This window comes from Triticum aestivum, chromosome 3B (genome assembly GCF_018294505.1).
Source record: "Triticum aestivum cultivar Chinese Spring chromosome 3B, IWGSC CS RefSeq v2.1, whole genome shotgun sequence".
Classification (NCBI taxonomy): Eukaryota; Viridiplantae; Streptophyta; class Magnoliopsida; order Poales; family Poaceae; genus Triticum; species Triticum aestivum.
Window position 1 is genome coordinate 181,379,095 of NC_057801.1, and position 15,759 is coordinate 181,394,853.

Below are 15,759 nucleotides of genomic sequence, written 5' to 3' on the forward strand. Positions count from 1 at the left end.
CTATATACATCCGTATGTAGTCAATATTGAAATCTGTAAAAGACTTATATTTAGGAACGGAGGGAGTAAAAGTCAAAACACTCCAAATTCTATTTTCAACAAACTTGAGCTGTCGTTTCTGTGTACAAAAATATTCTGTAACGGAATATTCTCTGACAAAAATGACAAATATTCTCTCGCAATAGCATGAACATTACCTCGTATATAGTGACAAATTTATTTTTTACGTCCACAACAACATGAAAGTCATTTCTTCGTGAAAGATTTTATATGAGTGCAACAATAAATCTACTTTGTTTGCAAAAAGTTTCGGATTTTTTTGACTTTCTTACAAATTACTATTTTTTTTTAAAAAAAATATCAGGTATAATTACACCCGAAACCCAAATGTTCCCGTCCATGGGCACAAGCCCTACTCTGCATTTTGGTGAACAAAGATGCTTCCACACTCTTGAGTTCTAAATCACATAAGGGCGTGTTTGGTAGCCCACATAGAGGCCAACCAGGCCCGCACGGGAAGAAAATGGGCTGTTTGATGTCTTGCATTCGTTTTTGGGATTGCATCGCACGGACCTCAAAGCACCTCCCAGCCAGGCCCGCTGGGAACGCTCAAATCGGCAGTTTTTCCAGAGCTAGGCCCGCTCGATGCACGTGGATGGCGGCAGCTGCACGCGGGGAACCTCGCTCGAGAAGCCGTGTTGCTTCCCGAAGCGTCGGCAATAATTACCGCCACCTTCCCTCGCCACTCTCTCTTCCCTCTCCCCACTCTCTCACTCCCACCGGCGGCAGCGGTGTTCAGCGGATCGGAGAACAACAAGACGACCACCGACCTTCATCACCGGCATTCGATCCGCAACATCACCCACAACACTTCGGCAATGGTGGTAAGCACTTTTTTCACCATCACCACTTACTTCGCATTCGATTTGCATTCTAGGGGAATGGGTAATCAGGGTAAATAGCCATAGTATTGATTAACATCATCATGAGTTCCTAGTAGCGATGGATTTTAGGGTTCCGATCAGGATTGAGTACAAGGGGAATGGGGATTGGCGGTAAATCTTACACATTAGTTTCTAATCTTAGCCCCGGCGACCCTTGAGGCTGTTGGAGTGACGGGCGGCCTTGGACTTGTTCTTGTCCTCCGCCTGGACCACCATATCATCATCCTCGCCAGAGTCCAGGTCGACTGGCAAAGTATGATAGCCTGGCTCCGGCGCCCTGATAACAATCTCCACCGCTTCTTCCTCCTTCGGCTCCAAACCGATGACCTCCGGCGCCACCAAAGTTCTATTCCAGTATGCTGCGACACGTTGGTCATGAGGAGCCCTGTACTCCCTTGTAACACCCCCAGTGTCAAGCTACAGTAATCTCCCTCTAATGGTGCCATGTCATCACCTTTTGCTAATCCATTTGTCATTTGAGCAAAATTCAAATCAATTTCAAATTTAAAATAAAGTAAAAATAATATTTATTCAAACAGCAAAATAAAAATGTTCATTCTATTGCAAATAATCAATGAGTAATTTTCATGTTGAAACCCATATTTTATAAAGTTTTTAAATGCCGTAAAATAGATAAAACAGGGGCTAAAACAATTATGTAAATGCTTTTTAAATAATAAAGATTGCAAGGTATTGTATTTAAGTACTAAACTAAATTTGGCAGTGGCATAATTAATAATAGTAATTTAGGGACTAGGTTTATATTTTATAAAACTAAAATAAAAGGAAATTAAAAAGAAAACAAAAATGAAAAAAAAGGAAAAAGAGAAAGCCTCCTGCCCCATTGGGCCTCAGCCCACCATGCGGGCGTGGCCACCCCCAATGCCCATCACAGCCTCGGTTGTCGCTGTGGCGGCCATCGGGCGGCTCCCTGGCGCCCTCAAGACACCCATCCCCATCTCGACGACCCGAACCCAAGCTACCCCACGCATTCCCTCTCGCTCAGATCCCCTTTTTGTTGGGGAACGTAATAATTTCAAAAAAATTCCTACGCACACGCAAGATCATGGTGATGCATAGCAACGAGAGGGGAGAGTGTGTTCACGTACCCTCGTAGACCGAAAGCGGAAGCGTTAGAACAACGCGATTGATGTAGTCGTACGTCTTCATGGCCCGACCGATCAAGCACCGAAACTACGGCACCTCTGAGTTCTAGCACACGTTCAGCTCGATGACGTCCCTCATACTCTGATCCAGCCGAGTGTCAAGGGACAGTTCCGTCAGCACGACGGCGTGGTGACGATCTTGATGTTCTACCGTCGCAGGGCTTCGCCTAAGAACCGCTACAATATTATCGAGGAGGACTGTGGTGGAGGGGGGCACCGCGCACGGCTAAGAGATCAAGAGATCAATTGTTGTCCCTATGGGGTGCCTCCCTCCTCCATATATAAAGGGGGGAGGAGGCGCGCCCAAGGGGGGCAATCCTACTCCAAGTAGGATTCCCCCCTCTTTCCTAGTCCAAGTAGGAGAGGGGGAGGAAGGGAAGGAGAAGGAGAAGGAAGGAGAGGGAGGAAAAAGAGGAAAGCGGGGCCGCCCCCCTAGTCCAATTCGGTTTGGGCTAGGGGGGGGCGCGCGCCCTGCCTCCTCTCTTCCACCACTTGGCCCATGAGGCCCATTGCTTCTTCCTCGTATTCCCGTAACTCCCCGGTACCCCCGAAAATATCTGAATCACTCGGAACCTTTCCTATGTCCGAATATAGTCGTCCAATATATCGATCTTTACGTCTCGACCATTTCGAGACTCCTCGTCATGTCCCCGATCTCATCCGGGACTCTGAACTACCTTCGGTACATCAAATCACATAAACTCATAATATAACTTTCATCGAAACCTTAAGCGTGCGGACCCTACGGGTTCGAGAACTATGTAGACATGACCGAGACACGTTTCCGGTCAATAACCAATAGCGGAACCTGGATGCTCATATTGGCTCCTACATATTCTACGAAGATCTTTATCGGTCAAACCGCATAACAACATACGTTGTTCCCTTTGTCATCGGTATGTTACTTGCCCGAGATTCGATCGTCGGTATCTCAATACCTAGTTCAATCTCGTTACTGGCAAGTCTCTTTACTCGTTACTAGAGTCAATAATCTAGTTCACATCGCTATGTGATTAACACCCAAAGAGTACTAAGGTGTGATCATGTTTTGCTTGTGGGAGAAGCTTAGTCAACGGGTCTGTCACATTCAGAGCCGTATGTATTTTGCAAATATTCTATGTCTATAATGCTCTGCACGGAGCTACTCTAGCTAATTGCTCCCACTTTCAATATGTATCCAGATTGAGACTTAGAGTCATCTGGATTGGTGTGAAAGCTTGCACCGATGTAACTCTTTACGATGGGCTCTTTTATCACCTCCATAATCGAGAAATATTTCCTTAGTTCTCACTGAGGATATTCTTGACCGATATCCAGGGATCTACTCCTAGATCACTATTGTACTCCCTTGCCAAATTCAGAGCAAGGTATACAATAGGTTTGGTACATAGCATAGCATACTTTATAGAACCTATGACTGAGGAATAGGGAATGACTTTCATTCTCTTTTCTATTTTCTACCGTGGTCGGGATTTGAGTCTTACTAAATTTCATACCTTTGCAACACAGGCAAGAACTCTTTCTTTGATTGTTCCATTTTGAACTACTTCAAAATCTTGACAAGGTATGTACTTATTGAAAAAACTTATCAAGCGTCTTGATCTATCTCAATAGATCTTGATTCTCAATATGTAAGTAGCTTTACTGAGGTCTTTCTTTTAAAGAACTCCTTTCAAATACTCCTTTATGCTTTCTAGAAAAATTCTACATCATTTCTGATCAACAATATGTTACTCACATATATTTATCAGAAAGGCGGTAGTGCTCCCACTCACTTTATTGTAAATACAGGCTTCATCGCAAGTCTGTATAAAACTATATGCTTTGATCAACTTATCAAAGCGTATATTCCAACTCTAAGATGCTTGCACCAGTCCATAGATGGATCGCTGGAGCTTGCACATTTTGTTAGCACCTTTTGGATTGACAAAACCTTCTGGTTGCATCATATACAACTCTTCTTTAATAAATCCATTAAGGAATGCAGTTTTGACATCCATTTGCCAAATTTCATAAAATGTGGCAATTGCTAACATGATTCGGACAGATTTTTAAGCATCGATACGAGTAAGAAAATCTCATTGTATTCAACACCTTGAACTTTGTCAAAAACCTTTTTCGACAAGTCTAGCTTTGTAGATAGTAACACTACTATCAGTGTCCGTCTTCCTCTTTAGAAATCCATTTATTTCTATGGCTTGCCGATCATCGGGCAAGTCCACCAAAGTCCACACTTTGTTCTCATACATGGATCCCATCTCAGATTTCATGGCCTCAAGCCATTTTGTGGAATCTGGGCTTATCATCACTTCCTCATAGTTCGTAGGCTCACCATGGTCAAGTAACATGACTTCCAGAAATAGGATTATCGTACCACTCTGGTGTGGATCTTACTCTGGTTGACCTACAAGGTTCGGTAGTAACTTGATCTGAAGTTTCATGATCAATATCATTAGCTTCCTCACTAGTTGGTGTAGTTGTCACAGGAACCGGTTTCTGTGATGAACTACTTTCCAATAAGGGAGCAGGTACAGTTACCTCATCAAGTTCTACTTTCCTCCCACTCACTTCTTTCGAGAGAAACTCCTTCTCTAGAAAGGATCCATTCTTAGCAACAAAAGTCTTGCCTTCAGATCTGTGATAGAAGGTGTACCCAATAGTCTCCTTTGGGTATCCTATGAAGACACATTTCTCCGATTTGGGTTCGAGCTTATCTGGTTGAAGTTTCTTCACATAAGCATCGCAGCCCCAAACTTTAAGAAACGACAACTTTGGTTTCTTGCCAAACCACAGTTCATAAGGCGTCGTCTCAACGGATTTAGATGGTACCCTATTTTAACGTGAATGCAGCTATCTCTAATGCATAACCCTAAAATGATATTGGTAAATCGGTAAGAGACATCATTGATTGCACCATAACAAATAAAGTGCGGTTATGACGTTCGGACACACCGTTACACTGTGGTGTCCACGTGCCATGAGTTTGTGAAACTATTCCACATTATTTTAACTGAAGGCCAAACTCATAACTCAAATATTCATCTCTACTAACAGATCGTAGAAACTTTATTTTCTTGTTACGATGATTTTCCACTTCACTCTGAAATTCTTTGAACCTTTCAACTATTTCAGACTTATGTTTCGTCAAGTAGATATACCCATATCTACTCAAATCATCTGTGAAGGTCAGAAAATAACGATACCCGCCACGAGCCTTAATACTCATTGGTCTACATACATCAGTATGTATTATTTCCAAGAAGTCAGTAGCTCGTTCCATTGTTCCAGAGAACGGAGTTTTTAGTCATCTTACCCAAAAGGCACGGTTCGCAAGCATCAAATGATTCATAACCAAGTGATTCCGAAAATCCATCTTTATGGAGTTTCTTCATGTGCTTTACACCGATATGACCCAAATGGCAGTGCCACAAATAAGTTGCACTATCATTATTAACTTTGCATCTTTTGGCATCAATATTATGAATATGTGTATCATTACGATCAAGATCCAACAAACTATTTTCATTGGGTGTATGACCATTGAAGGTTTTATTCATGTAAACAGAACAACAATTATTCTCTGACTTTAAATGAATAACAGTATTGCAATAAACATGATCAAATCATATTCATGCTCAACGCAAACGCCAAATAACATTTATTTAGGTTTAACACTAATCCCGAAAGTATAGGGAGTGTGTGATGATGATCGTATCAATCTTGGAACTACTTCCAACACTCATCTTCACTTCCCCTTCAACTAGTCTCTGTTTATTCTGTAACTTCTATTTCGAGTTTCTAATCTTAGCAGCCGAACAAGTATCAAATACTCATGGGCTACTATAAACACTAGTAAGGCACACATTAATAACCTGTATATCAAATATACCCTTGTTCAGTTTGCCATCCTTCTTATCCACCAAATATTTCGGGCATTTCCGCTTCCAGTGACCATTTCCTTTGCAGTAGAAGCACTCAGTTTCAGGCTTTGGTCCAGCTTTAGGCTTCTTCGCGGGAGTGACAACTTGCTTGTCATTCTACTTGAAGTTCCCTTTCTTTCCCTTTGCCCTTTTCTTGAAACTAGTGGTCTTGTCAATCATCAACACTTGATGCTCTTTCTTGATTTCTACCTTCGTCGATTTCAATATCACGAAGAGCTCGGGAATCGTTTTCGTCATCCCTTGCATACTATAGTTCATCACGAAGTTCTAGCAACTTGGTGATGGTGACTAGAGAACTCTGTCAATCACTATCTTATCTGGACGATTAACTCCCACTTGATTCAAGCGATTGTAGTACCCAGACAATCTGAGTACATGCTCACTGCTTGAGCTATTCTTCTCCATCTTTTAGCTATAGAACTTGTTGGAGACTTCATATCTCTCAACTCGGCTATTTGCTTGAAATATTAACTTCAACTCCTGGAACATCTCATATGGTCCATGACGTTCAAAACGTCTTTGAAGTCCCGATTCTAAGCCGTTAAGCATGGTGCACTAAACTATCAAGTAGTCATCATATTGAGCTAGACAAACATTCATAACGTCTGCATCTGCTCCTGCAATAGGTCCGTCACCTAGCGGTGCATCAAGGACATAATTCTTCTGTGCAGCAATGAGGACAATCCTCAGATCACGGATCCAATCCGCATCATTGCTACTAACATATTTCAACACAGTTTTCTCTAGGAACATATCAAAATTAAACATATGAAAGCAACAACGCGAGCTATTGATCTACAACATAATTTGCAAAAATACTACCAGGACTAAGTTCATGATAAATTTAAGTTCAATTAATCATATTACTTAAGAACTCCCACTTAGACAGACATCTCTCTAGTCATCTAAGTGCTCACGTGATCCAAATCAACTAAACCATGTCCGGCCATCACGTGAGATGGAGTAGTTTTCAATGGTGAACATCACTATGTTGATCATATCTACTATATGATTCATGCTCGAACTTTCGGTCGCCGTGTTCCGAGTCCATATCTGTATATGCTAGGCTCGTCAAGTTTAAACTGAGTATTCTGCGTGTGCAAAACTGGCTTGCACCCGTTGTAGATGGACGTAGAGCTTATCACACCCGATCATCACGTGGTGTCTGGGCACGACGAACTTTGGCAACGGTGCATACTCAGGGAGAACACTTTTATCTTGAAATTTAGTGAGAGATCATCTTATAATGCTACCGTCAATCAAAGCAAGATAAGATGCATAAAAGATAAACATCACATGCAATCAATATAAGTCATATGATATGGCCATCATCATCTTGTGCTTGTGATCACCATCTCCGAAGCACCGTCGTGATCACCATCCTCACCGGCGCGACACCTTGATCTCCATCGTAGCATCCTTGTCGTTTCACCACCTATTGCTTCTACGACTATCGCTACTGCTTAGTGATAAAGTAAAGTAATTACAGGGAAATTGCATTGCATACAATAAAGCGACAACCATATGGCTCCTGCTAGTTGTCGATAACTCGGTTACAAAACATGATCATCTCATACAATAAAATATAGCATCATGCCTTGACCATATCATATCACAACATGCCCTGCAAAAACAAGTTAGACGTCATCTACTTTGTTGTTGCAAGTTTTACGTGGCTGCTACGGGCTGAGCAAAAACCGTTCTTACCTACGCATCAAAACCACAATGATAGTTCGTCAAGTTAGTGATGTTTTAACCTTCTCAAGGACCGGGCGTAACCACACTCGGTTCAACTAAAGTTGGAGAAACTGACACCCACCAGCCACCTATGTGCAAAGCACGTCGGTAGAACCAGTCTCGCGTAAGCATACGCGTAATGTCGGTCCGGGCCGCTTCATCCAACAATATCGATGAACCAAAGTATGACATGCTGGTAAGCAGTATGACTTGTATCACCCACAACTCACTTGTGTTCTACTCGTGCATATAACATCTACGCATAAAACCTGGCTCGGATGCCACTGTTGGGGAACATAGTAATTTCAAAAAAATTCCTACACACACGCAAGATCATGGTGATGCATAGCAACGAGAGGGGAGAGTGTGTCCACGTATCCTCGTAGACTGAAAGCGGAAGCTTTAGAACAACGCGGTTGATGTAGTCGTACGTCTTCACGGCCCGACCGATCAAGCACCGAAACTACGACACCTCCGAGTTCTAGCACACGTTCAGCTCGATGACGTCCCTCGTACTCCGATCCAGCCGAGTGTCGAGGGAGAGTTTCGTCAGCACGACGGCGTGGTGACGATCTTGATGTTCTACCGTCACAGGGCTTCGCCTAAGAACCGCTACAATATTATCGAGGAGGACTGTGGTGGAGGGGGGCACCGCGCACGGCTAAGAGATCAAGAGATCAATTGTTGTCCCTATGGGGTGCCTCCCTCCTCCGTATATAAAGGGGGGAGGAGAGGGACGGCCTAGGGGAGGAGGCGCGCCCAAGGGGGGCAATCCTACTCCAAGTAGGATTCCCCCCTCTTTCCTAGTCCAAGTAGGAGAGGGGAAGGAAGGGAAGGAGAAGGAGAAGGAAGGAGAGGGAGGAAAAAGAGGAAAGGGGGCACGGCCCCCTAGTCCAATTCGGTTTGGGCTAGGGGGGCCGCGCGCCCCTCCTCTCTTCCACCACTTGGCCCATGAGGCCCATTGCTTCTTCCTCGTATTCCCGTAACTCCCTGGTACCCCCGGAAATACCCGAATCACTCGAAACCTTTACGATGTCCGAATATAGTCGTCCAATATATTGATCTTTACGTGTCGACCATTTCGAGACTCCTCGTCATGTCCCCGATCCCATCCGGGACTCTGAACTACCTTCGGTACATCAAATCACATAAACTCATAATATAACTGTCATCGAAACCTTAAGCGTGCGGTCCCTACGGGTTCGAGAACTATGTAGACATGACCGAGACACATTTCCGGTCAATAACCAATAGCGGAACCTGGATGCTCATATTGGCTCCTACATATTCGACGAAGATCTTTATCGGTCAAACCGCATAACAACATACGTTGTTCCCTTTGTCATCGGTATGTTACTTGCCCGAGATTCGATCGTCGGTATCTCAATACCTAGTTCAATCTCGTTACCGGCAAGTCTCTTTACTCGTTACGTAATGCATCATCCCACAACTAACTCATTAGCCACATTGCTTGCAAGGCTTATAGTGATGTGCATTACCGAGAGGGCCCAGAGATACCTCTCCGACAATCGAAGTGACAAATCCTAATCTCGAAATATGCCAACTCAATATGTACCTTCGGAGACACCTGTAGAGCTCCTTTATAATCACCCAGTTACGTTGTGACGTTTGGTAGCACACAAAGTGTTCCTCCGGTAAATGGGAGTTGCATAATCTCATAGTTATAGGAACGTGTATAAGTCATGAAGAAAGCAATAGCAACATACTAAACTATCAAGTGCTAAGCTAACGAAATGGGTCAAGTCAATCACATCATTCTTCTAATGATGTGATCCCGTTAATCAAATGACAACTCATGTCTATGGCTAGGAAACACAACCATCTTTGATCAACAAGCTAGTCAAGTAGAGGCATACTAGTGACACTATATTTGTCTATGTATTCACACATGTATTATGTTTCCGGTTAATACAATTCTAGCATGAATAATAAACATTTATCATGAAATAAGGAAATAAATAATAACTTTATTATTGCCTCTAGGGCATATTTCCTTCACTTTTCCCCCTCCTCGCCGTCGCCGCGCCACTACCACGGCCACTACCGACCCCGAGCGCCTCCGACGTGCCCACCTGCCTCGCCAGCCTCCGCTACGTCCTCCCCGACCATGAGCTCAAGCCGGGGAGCACCATAGCGCCCGCTCCGTCGTCGCCTTCCTCCTCGGGTCACCGCCGCCTTCTTCGACTCCGGCGACCGCCTCTGCGCTCCCGTCACTCGCCGCGCCTTCTTGCGCACACTCGATGAGCTCCTCACCCTCTCCCCTCTCTCACATAGGCCGCCCTCTCTAGCTCGCTCGCCTAGCAGACGTAGCTCGCCGGCGCCCGGCTCCGTGGTCGCCGTGGCCACGCTCGACGTCGAGCTCAACATAGCATGGCACCATGCCCAACATGCTCCGAGCAGCCCGACCACATGCCAGTTGCCCCTGCCATGCCCTGCGTGAATGAGCTCAAGTTCACCCGAGCAACGCCGGCGCCGTCTCTGGGCACCCTCGGCCTGACCACCACCATGGCTCGACGCGGCTCGACGCCCGCGTCCAAACGCACCACCGCACGCGCCTTCTGGCGCCCCGTAGCACCGTCCTCGGTGAGGCCCGAAGCTAGCCGCCGCCCCCGTCGCTCGCCGACATCGCTCCGGCCAGCCCCCGCACCTGCTGCTGCTTTAGATTGAAGCGCGTTGTTCCCCTGCTTCTGTAGATGCTCGCAGCGGTCCAAACGGCCCCTGATGGCTGTTTTCCGGCCATGTCCGAGCCGTGTCGCCATCAGAAAGGTCGCCGCCCGCTGACGTGGCACCACCTGGGCCCCCTGGGCCACTGACTAGTGGGCCCAGGGGCCCCCTTTGACCCTGTTGACCGCGGTCAACGCTGACTGGGCAGCGCCCAACCGCTCAGTGGGCCCACCGCTAAACTAAGTAATACTTAATTAAATTAATTAGATAAATTAGTTTAACCTAATTACACACTGACATGTGGGCTCAATAGGTTAATTAACTAATTTAGATTAGTTTTAAATGTTGTTAACTAAATTAGTTTTAATTTATAGGCTATGGCACAACCTCTCCAGCGGAAGCACACTGCACCGAGAGATCTGCGCTCCGCTGTCACTGATGGGTATGACCCGCCACGCCGGGCCCCACGTGTCATTGTGATACAGGGAGGTAGGGAGAGTGTAAAAGTGTAGGCCACTATTCATTGTAGCAGTGTTTGCTATGATCCGACGGCCAGGATCGCTCCAGCTGAAGGTCTGACAGCCAAGATACGTTTGAAAACGCAATCCGACGGTCCATACCGCTGATGCCCTGAGAGAGCTTCATTTTGTTCTAGACTCTAACAATAGGATGTTGATATTTTCCTATAAAGTTGATTAAACCTTACGAAGCTTGACTTCATATAAATCTTACTTCTAGAGTAGAAAGAGTCGGATGACTAACTAACTTTATACTGTATATCTTTATGGCGTACTCCCTTCGATCCTTTTTAGTCCGCGTATTAGATTTGGGTCAAGTCAAACATTGCAAAGTTTGACCAAATTTATATTAAAAATATCAACATCTACAGTTCCAAATATATATACTATGATTTGGCATTGTGAATATTGATACTTTTCTCTATAATATTGATCAAAGTAGAGATACTTTGACTTAAGACAAAAGTTATATGCAGACTAAAAAGGACCGAAGGGAGTACATAACAATCGTTAGTCAAATTAAAGATATACTCCCTTTGTCCCAAAATAAATGTCTCAACTTTGTACTAGTTCTAGTATAAATTTACGGAAATGTTAACACCCACATGTGTGGGCGTTTGCACATCGCCCACACGCCTCCATCACCACTCATTTTGCCACGTATGAATAGATGACATCAGCAGAATTTTTTTTGGTTTTCGGCTTAAAAATGTTGTATCTCCTAAATAAAAAAGCGAACTAAAAATCCGTTTTCACCATTAAATCCGTCTCAACGAGATCTTCAAAACTAGACCCCATGTTGATATGTTTCGACGATTTTTTTTTTTGCCAGAAGTTGCCACGATGTTTACACTGCAGTTGCCATAGTGGTTAAACTAAAGTTGCCATGTGGCAATTTTAGTTTGTAGATCATAGCAATTTTAGTATTTTGACGATGGCAACTCCATACTTTGACTATGAAAATTATCTTTTGTATGAACCATGGCAATTTTAGGTGCATGTATCATGGCAATTTTAGTTTATGGTTCATGGCAAGTCTAGTTTCTTAATTCCCCGTTTTATAAATGTCAAAATTTACTTTTAAATGTAGAAGAAAATAACTAAAACATATCATGGCAACTTCAGTGTAAACATCATGGCAATTCATATGCAATAGACATGGCAACTTTTAATCCAGAAAAAATTTCATCAAAACATATCCACATGGGATCTAGTTTCGAAGATCTCATCGGGAGGGATTTAATGGTGAAAACGGATTTTTCGTTTAAGAGATAAAACATTTTAGAAACTGAAAATCCAAAAGGATTTCTGCATGCATGCATGCGATGACGTGTCAATCTGTTTACATTAAAGACGTGTAGTGCGTCTCCCTTCCTGCCACACGTGTGGCAGTTAGCGCGAACCTAAATTTATACTAAGCTCAAGACACTTATTTTGTGACGGAGTGAGTATAAAAACTCATGTCTGACTTATAAACCTGGATACAAGTAGTAGTAGATTAAAGCTACTCCTCTGACCTGATTATTACACTATAAGCGCCGAGCGGCGAGCCTGGCCTCCTGGCGTTCCTCAATGCGGCGAATGTGTTTACGGATGCAAGTCTCGGAGCAGAACGGGAAGAACTCCCGAGGAATCCGATGGGCGCCGATGCCACACTCCACGCACGGACCCCGTACCCGCGTCAGCACCCGGAGAAGCTCGTACCGCCCCTGCTCGTCCACGAGCACCGGATCTCCGAGCGCTACGCCGATGTGGGGCACCCACCACTCGTCGCCCGCGCATCTGACGCAGGTCCTCCAGCCGCGCTTCTCGATGCGGAGCACGCAGTCCCGGAGGCGCGCGTGGTCGCCGTGGTGGGCGCAGACGTCGACGCGGAAGGACTTGGAACAGTGAATGCAGAAGGCATCCCTTGGTAACGGCGAGGTGTAGTCCTGCGCCCTCATGGACTTGGCTATGTCCGGCGGGATCGGGTGCCCGTCCGGCGCCGGCGCCGTCCGGGTTGGGAATATGGGCCGGCCTTCGGTGTCAAGGTCGATGCGTAGGACCCGGAGGTCCGGCCACTCCGGGTGGAAGTGGTGATTGCCGCAGCAGTGGGAGCAGTAAGCCACGACGCAGCGCAGGCAGAAGCGGTCCCGGCGGCACGTCTCGGAGAAGTGGTTGTCGAACTGCAGGCGTTGCCTTCCGAGGCGCACCAGACCCATGGGTATCTCATCTGCGGGCAGAGCAGCCGGCGAAGACATCGATCGGTTCGATTTCTATCTAGTTGATCGCAGGGCCATCCATGTCATGGCTATATATAGACCCATGGCACGTCACGCGACCAATACGAGGTAGGGTTCCGAGTCAGGATCTAGATGAAATTAACGTGGGCCCGGCGACTGCAACTGCGGCCACTACGCCGGGGCGAACGCTCACAATTCGGAAGGCGTAGATTAGAACTAGACTAGAAGGGTTGGCGCTCTGCCGCGCGGTTGGTGTTGTTGAATTTTCATAAAAAGGTTCAAAGCCAGTTGAGCCGGCGAGGCCAACTCATTCATAAAAAGTTACTGTGTCTGTGCAAAATATAAGACGTAGAATATAAATTTTTACTCCCTCTGTCCCAAAATAGAGGAAAGTTTTTAACACTACACTAGTGTCAAAAACGTTCTTATATTATGGGACGGAGGGAGTACTTTTTAGAAAAGTAAAATCTCAATAAGTTTGACCAAATTTATAGAGAAATATGTCAATATTCATAATATCAAATCACCATCGTTAGATTAACCATGAAATGATTTTTTTTCTTATCGTCCATGTTGATTTTTTTTTTGCTTTGACCTTGGTCAGACTTAAAGAAATTTGATTTTCAAAAAACAGATACACATTATATTTTGGAACGAGTATTTGAGTCGACGAGTGAGGGAGATGATGGAGTGTGTATTCTTTTTATTTTACAATACAATTTTTAGTGGGCCTTTCACGATGTGATTATGTATTATCTGCTAACGAACCCATACTTATGTGAGGAACTTTCTACATCGGTGGATGCATATACTCTATTGATGCTACATATCATATATTGGCGTTTCTTTTTTTTTAGGTGGTGAGAGAGTGCGTGTGATTTATATCTTTTTTCTAGTTACCGATTGATTCAAAAAATCGTTGACTTTGTCAAAATCATGAACCAAATACAAAATTGTATACCTCAATCGGGTGAAAAAGCTCCAAGACTAACGAGAATAATTGATTAAAAGAACTCATTGAGAAATTATTGACCCAGTCAAAACTGAATGATCCAATTCTAAATTGGAGACCTCAGTGGATTGTAAGGCCGTAAAAATTAGGAAGCATAGTGTACTGAACTAAAGAGCTCCTTGATAAATTGTTGACCAGATCAAAATTGGGTAACCCAATACCAAATTAAAGACCTTAATTGATTGTGAGACCTTAAAATTACTAGTATAATGCCCGTGCGTTGCCACGGGCTTTTGAAATATTTCGCTGAAGTTATATAAACATAACGCAAGTTAAATTTCACATGTAGAGAAAAGATAGCGTGGGCATAATTGGATAATAATTGAAGTCCACTTCACTTGCAATGTAAATTGATTAAAAAACCTTCACTTGCAATGTAAATTGATTAAAAAACAATTTGACGATGTATGCATATAGAGCGATTATCTAACTAAAAATATGTTACAAATTAAAATTTACTTGATGCACTTAAGAAATTATCTCACAATCAAGAATGTTGTCTATCCAGTTTTTTTAGCTTACCTGCCTAGTCTTATTCTGACCTCAGCCGCTCTCTCACCACAACCAGCCCTCTCACTCTTTCACCCCACGCACCCCTCACTCTATGTGTTCCTGTGCCGACAAAGCTGACAATATGTAGACGATGAAAATGACTGTCATGAACCACATTATTCCTCGTCTCTTCACCCAAATAGATCTTTCTAACATAGTTCCACCAATTTCTTCTATTTTCCGTGATTGTTCGGGATGGATGGTGCAAACGAAATGCTGTAACATGATGTGTCGACTATCCCTCTAAACACCACCACCATCTCCGCCACCTGAGATATCATGTACCCCGCCTTCAAATCCGTTAATCCCCCGCCCCTTCTCATCCAACGATGACCTGCCTCTAATTCTTCTTCTTCCTCCCGTAGCCACAGATTTTTTATTCGACCACTTTGTCAACCCGCCCGCCTCTCCCTGCCTAAGCACCTGCCACCGCCACCCTACAGCCGGCGAGTGTTGCCACACGTCGCCACTTGCTCAAGTCACCACCTCCGTCAACGCTGACGCCAGTCGTTCCTCTAAAACCTACCACCATTTTGGTGCCCACGACCTCCCGCACCCCGCACTCGAGACCACTAACCCCTTGCCTCTCCTCCGCCGCCAACACCCGCTGCTGCTACTACTCTTCTTCCTCCCTCTACATACCTTTTTTCTCCGTCCAGTCTATTGACCCACCCACCTCTACCTACGAAACCACTTGCCACCACCATCAACAGTCAGCAAATGTTGTCACACACTACCTCCCTCTACCTGAGTTGCCGCCCAACCCTCTAAATAGTGCCACAATCTCTAGCACTCACGACCTTCCGCACCACAATAATCAATGGTTGGCCATATATGAAGAAAAAAGAAGGATCAAGATGGTTCTCTGAAGAAGTCATACCATCTCTTGTCACACATCATGTTCATAGATTCTAGGCATACTCTCTTCTCTCAACTTCATTATCATCTTTTTGGACTACAAAATCTAACACTCATGTTCTGA